General features: G+C 41.0%; 1 pseudogene; it reads right to left on the bottom strand.

Annotated features, from left to right (window-relative positions):
* Positions 1-5,509: 5,509 nt before the first annotated feature.
* Positions 5,510-5,628, bottom strand: LOC142665349 (5S ribosomal RNA; annotated as a pseudogene).
* Positions 5,629-6,809: the final 1,181 nt, after the last annotated feature.

The following is a 6,809-nucleotide window of genomic DNA, read 5'->3' as shown; positions in this document are numbered from 1 at the left end:
GTTGGATACAAAATGGCCAACTTCAAAATGGCCGCCATGGTCAACACCCAGCTTGAAAAGTTTCCCCCCTCCCATATACTAATGTGCCACAAACAGGAAGTTAATATCACCAACCATTCCCATTTTATTTAGGTGTATCCATATAAATGGCCCACCCTGTATATATATATATTTATAAATTTAATTAATGAAAGATGACTGCATCTAGAACTGAGAAGTATTTTGCAGAACCAGTAACGCATATATATTTATTTTGTGAAATAAAAAATAAAAAAACTTTTAACAAATATCCACAAATTATAGCATGCAAACAAATATGAAGGAAGAGGGTCTAGCCCACGGATCTAGCAGGCATAAGAGACAAAACCATGAGGGGTAAAAAGCCAGGCTCTAAAGGAGAGTGAACATTTAAACCAAGATTCAAAATGGCACTGCGGATAAGTTTTTGAAAATAAGTACAACGCACCAAGTGAAACATGTTTTGAAACTGCAACAACTTTGATTTTTGGAGTTATCATTAAAATACAACTCTTCGTGCTTTAACTCTTGCAAATTCATCAATTACGCTGCTACACTATTACAATTGAGTTTAACACATGGTTTTCAATAGATAACACTGCAAGGGAAGATAATCTCTCCTCAGACATAGTTGACCTCAGATACGTCTTTATCAGTTTTAGTTTTGAAAAACTGCGGTTCCCTGATGCAACGGAAACAGGAATTGTCTGCAAAATTCGAAAGGCTATCCACATATTTGAAAATGTATCTGTGAGGCCATTTTTTGTTACAAAATTCAGAATCTGTATTGGAGTTACAGTTTCCTCAGGAAGAAGTGTCTGAATATGCCTGAGCTCATCAGCTAGTTCAGCACCATTTATAAGCGCTACCACTTGTCAGTGATGTTTTCAATTGCAAACAGCTTTTCTGAAGTTCATCTCTTGTTGGAAGGCTCTTAATATTATATAGAAACCCCCAAATTTGATATTGAATTTCCATTTGTTGAAAACGTTCTTCCAAAGAGTTAGTAGCTGTATCCACCAAAACTTTAAAAAAGTTAGCCCTGAATTTTTGTATTGGCTCTGTAACAGGTTGATCCTTTCCTTCATAGTCAAAGAAGGTCTTTTTAATTCGAATTCGGGAATTTTTTTTAAACACAGGCTCCACACCATTGTCTTCAGCCAGTTTCTTTGCTGCCTTCAATGAACTCTCAAAACCGGTTTCTCTGAAATTCTTCAGAAATTCCTAGGTTTTTTTGATGAGATGTGTGGCTGAGATCAGGTCAGCACTTTCATATTGCATGGCTTTACTGACTATGTTAATCTGGAATAAAAGGTCATACCAAACTATTAATGCCACTATAAACTCAAATTCAACAATTTGTTGAGAGAGAGTCTGTGCCTCATGACTCGTTTTTGGTTCTGTACTGGGATCCTCTGCAAGGGCAAATAATGCCTCCTGGATAACTCCAATGTTATGTATCAATGGCTTGATACAGTTTATTCTACATTCCCATCTTGTGGTACACAGAGGTTTCACAGTAAAACTAGATACATGATCTGACAGAATCTTCCATCGTTTTGCCGAACCCGAAAAAACATTGTAAATGCACTGAATAATACCAAAAAGATCTTTTGAACGTTGGTTAGATCGAGCTGCATCGGCCACTACTAAGTTCAGGTTATGACACCCACATGGCACAAAAATAGCCCTGGGATTTTTTCGGAGTATGTTGGCTTGAACACCATTTTTCTTTCCTGCCATATTGGCTCCGTTGTCATATCCTTGACCACGGCAGTTATCAATGTCTAAATCTTTGCCTGATAAGAAAGTAAGGATAACCTCTGATAATCCTTTTCCTGTTGTGTCATTCACACTTTTGTAGCCAAGGAAGTATTTTTTTATTTGGTATTCTCAAGAAACCTAATTGTAAAAGACATTTGCTCCAGATGACTAATGTCTGTAGTACAATCGAGTATTAAAGAATAGTACTTAGCCTTTTTACATTACATAGTTACATAGTTACATAGTTAGTACGGCTGAAAAAAGACACATGTCCATCAAGTTCAACCAAGGGAAGGGAAAAGGGAAGGAAAAATTTCTACACATAGGAGCTAATATTTTTTTGTTCTAGGAAATTATCTAACCCTTTTTTAAAGCCATCTACTGTCCCTGCTGTGACCAGCTCCTGCGGTAGGCTATTCCATAAATTCACCGTTCTTACTGTAAAGAAGCCTTGTCGCCTCTGCAGCTTGAACCTTTTTTTCTCCAGACGGAGGGAGTGCCCCCTTGTTTTTTGAGGGGGTTTTACAAGGAACAGGATTTCACCATATTTTTTGTATGTGCCATTAATATATTTATATAAGTTAATCATGTCCCCCCTTAGTCGTCTTTTTTCAAGGCTAAATAGGTTTAATTCTTTCAATCTTTCCTCATAACTTAAATTCTCCATGCCCCTTATTAGCTTCGTTGCTCTTCTTTGTATTTTTTCCAACTCCAGGGCATCCTTTGGTCAATAATTGGTCAATAATTGTATTGATAACCTGTTTGGCCATTAAATTAATTAATTCATTTTGAATTGTCTTTCCACAATAGTGGTCAGCAGTCTCTTTGGATGTGATTCTGATTCGACGAAGGTGCTCAGACATTACCACATCATGTTTCCCAAGAAGCTGAACAATGGCAAGAAAATTTCCATTGTTAGGAGTGAAGAGTCGATCTGAGGAGCCTCTGAATGGCAAATTCCTTTCAGCTAACAGCAGGGTAATTTGTATGTGACGCTCTAAGACATCTCTCCAATGCTTCCGTTGCTGGACTAGACTGTTTTGGAAGTGTTGGTCAATGGTGTTTATATTTTCCAGCCTAAGTTGTGTTTCCATCCATTTTTTTTCAGACAAAAAATGGCTGGTAGATGTTTCATGTGATTTCAAAATGAAGGACATATGAGTCCAGTCTTGTAACCCTTCTGTTGCCAATGACGTGCGAGAATGGTAGTCAAACAGTTTACAGCAAAAGCAAAATACTCTATTTGCAGTTTTGGAATAAACCAACCATCGTCTAGGTTGATACTCCCCATTGTCCAATGATCTCTTGTAAAAGTCTTTACAGAAATTGCGATTCCTTTTATCTTTTTTAAATTCTATATTTTTAACCTGTACAGGTCCTGTTTGTACAATTAAATCTATTATGGCAGAACTTAATTTGGGCCATAGAGCTGGATTTGGGTCTACGCCAACAGATGGGGAATTGTTTTCGGTTGCCTGTGGATCATCCAAATTTTCAGCACTGCCGATACTCTCTGACACTTCGTATATTATGCATGTTGAAGATGAATTGCCCTGGTCAACTGGAGCATCAACATCAGCTTGGCCCCCTGTACATGTATCCCACTCTGTTGTGCACTGCATAGGTGCAAGAGTATCATCAATCTCCTCTAGGACATCAACGTGGCCTTCTGTTTGGAACTGATCACTATTCTCTTGTGCAGTATCTGCAGTTTGGCTACTACAGTCTACTGACTTCTGAAAAAGATTTTTCAAAGAACCTGCATCCTTTTTGTCTTCTTTTTCAAACAGAGCCTTTCTTTTCCTGTTCTGGGCCCCTGATGGCTTTTTTGGACCCATTCTGACTTGTAAATGTTTCCCTAGAGCAAACATAAAATAGTACATGATTGGTATTACACTGCCTCTAAAAAGTTCCTAGAGCTCCAATGGTTAAAAAAGCTAAATGTGGATCCAATGTAATAAATAATGAAAGCTTCCATGTCCCTGGAGATCCAATGTGAAGTACTGAGTGCATCCATGTCCCTGGAGATCCAGTGTGAAGTACTGAGTGCATCCATGTCCCTGGAGATCCAGTGTGAAGTACTGAGTGCATCCATGTCCCTGGAGATCCAGTGTGAAGTACTGAGTGCATCCATGTCCCTGGAGATCCAGTGTGAAGTACTGAGTGCATCCATGTCCCTGGAGATCCAGTGTGAAGTACTGAGTGCATCCATGTCCCTGGAGATCCAACGTGAAATACTGAGTGCATCCATGTCCCTCGAGATCCAATGTGAAGTACTGAGTGCATCCATGTCCCTGGAGATCCAGTGTGAAGTACTGAGTGCATCCATGTCCCTGGAGATCCAGTTTCATAAATACTAAATGTGTCCATGTCCTTGATAATCTAGTGGGATAACACATGACTCACAGATGCAGCGCCAACTTCTTCTGGTCTGGTCGCTAGTCTCAGGGGTTCTGCGAAGGCGATGAGATGACGTCATCGCGCCGCCATCGCAGATCCCATGAGACTAGCGACCAGACCACCGGAGACAGCGCTGCATCGTGAGTATGTGTCATCACGTCGCCGCAGATCCCGTGAAGACAAGGGACCTTACCTGAAGACAGCGCTGCATCGGTGAGTATGTAGGGCATTCATGTCAGGCTGTGTGGTTTCATCTACATCGGGGCTGTGGGGCATCTACAGTGAGGCTGTTTGGCATCATATGAAGGGAGGTGTGTGGCATCTACAGTGAGGCTGTTTGGCATCATATACAAGGAGGTGTGTGGCATCATATTCAGGGAGGTGTGTGGCATCATATACAGGGAGGTATGTGACATCATATACAGGAGGTGTGTGACATCATATACAGGGAGGTGTGTGGCATCATATACAGGGAGGCTTGAGAGTATCTTTCTGCTTTGGAAAGGGAAATATTTAAAACTTGCGATTTTGTTTAGTTAATCTTGAAATTTGATATGTGCCCAAAATTGTCGAATAGCATTTTCAGATAGGGGAGGGCTTGAGTTGAATTAGTTATAGTCTAGACTCTAGAGCAGGGGTCTCAAGCACGCGGCCCGCGGGCCGCATGCGGCCCCTGGGGCTGTCATCTACGGCCCGCGGGACACAGAGCCACTAGACTCTGGAATTCCCTGACATCGTTGTCCACATATGAACAGCGATGTCTGGGGCTTCCCCAGAGCCGGAGTCCCGTGCAGAACGCTAGTATCGGCTCTGCTCCGAGACTCTGTGGAATTCCCTGACATCGCTGTCCATATATGGACAGTGTGTCAGGGTCTTCCCCAGAGCAGAGTCCCGAGCAGAGTCCCGAGCAGAGTCCCGAGCAGAGTCCCGAGCAGAGTCCCGAGCAGAGTCCCGAGCAGAGTCCCGAGCAGAGTCCCGAGCAGAGTCCCGAGCAGAGTCCCGAGCAGAGTCCCGAGCAGAGTCCCGAGCAGAGCCCCGAGCAGAGCCCCGAGCAGAGCGCTAGTACAGGCTCTGCTCCGGGACTCTGTGGAATTCCCTGACATCGCTGTCCATATATGGACAGTGTGTCAGGATCTTCCCCAGAGCGGCGTTGATTTAAGACGCGAAAAAGAGTGGCGAAATTTCAGGTTTTTTTCTATTCCCCCCCAACTTCTGTAATCTGACAAGAGCAGGCACATTCAGCTTAGAATGGCCATTGACATTAAATGCTTTAATCCATAGTCCTTTTTAATCGATTGTGAAACAAAATCTAAACGACATAATAAAAAGTCAACCGCACCACGGACTCCCAGACAGTCTCCAACATTGGTACTAGCGAGGCCTTAAGCTGTGAAACTTCTGCGATCTGACGAGAGCAGGCACATTCAGCTTAGAATGGCCATTGACATTAAATGCTTTAATCCATAGTCCTTTTTAATCGATTGTGAAACAAAATCTAAACTACATAATAAAAAGTCAACCGCACCACGGATTCCCAGACAGTCTCCCACACTGGTACTAGCGAGGCCTTAACCCCTTTAGGACACAGCCTGTTTTGGCCTTGTGGACACAGATGATTTTTTCAAATCCGACATGTGTCACTTTATGTGGTAATAACTCCGGAATGCTTTTACCTATCCAAGCGATTCTGAGATTGTTTTCTCGTGACATATTGTACTTTATGTTAGTGAAAAAATTTGGTCGATAAATTCAATATTTATTTGTGAAAAACTTCAAATTTTAGCAAAAATTTGCAAAAATTTGCATTTTTCTAAATTTAAATGTATTTGCTTGTGAAACAGATAGTAATACCACATAAAATAGTTACTAGTTAACATCCCCCATATGTCTACTTTATGTTTGCATCATTTTTTTTCACGTACTTTTATTTTTCTAGGACGTTACGAGGCTTAGAACTTTAGCAGCAATTTCTCATATTTTCAATAAAATTTCAAAAGGCTATTTTTTCAGGGACGATTTCATTTCTGAAGTGGCTTTGAGGGCCTTATATATTAGAAAGTCCCCATAAATCACCCCATTTTGAAAACTGTACCCCTCAAGGTATTCAAAACCACATTCAGAAAATATTTTAACCCTTTAGGCGTTTCACAGGAATTAAGGCAATGTAGAGGTGAAATTTACGAATTTCATTTGTTTGCCGAAATTCATTTGTAATAAAAAAAAATCTGTAACACAGAAGGTATTACCAGAGAAACGCAACTCAATATTTATTGCCCAGATTCTGCAGATTTTAGAAATATCCAACATGTGGCCATAGTGCGGTAATGGACTGAAATACCGGCCTCAGAAGCAAAGGAGCACCTAGTGGATTTTGGGGCCTCCTTTTTTTAAGAATATATTTTAGGCACCATGTCAGGTTTGAGGAGGTCTTTTGGTACCTAAACAGTCGAAACCCCCCCAAAGTGACCCCATTTTGGAAACTACACCCCTCAAGGCATTTTTCTAGGGGTATAGTTAGCATATTGACCACACAGTTTTTTTGCAGAATTTAGTGGAATTAGTCTGTGAAGATGAAAATCACCTATTTTTCTGTGGAAACATAGAATTTTTTCATTTTTACAAGGAAT

The sequence above is a fragment of the Rhinoderma darwinii genome, chromosome 12 (assembly GCF_050947455.1).
Source record: "Rhinoderma darwinii isolate aRhiDar2 chromosome 12, aRhiDar2.hap1, whole genome shotgun sequence".
NCBI classification, from domain to species: domain Eukaryota; kingdom Metazoa; phylum Chordata; class Amphibia; order Anura; family Rhinodermatidae; genus Rhinoderma; species Rhinoderma darwinii.
Note: the sequence above shows the minus strand (reverse complement) of the source record. Positions and strands in the feature narration are given on the sequence as shown.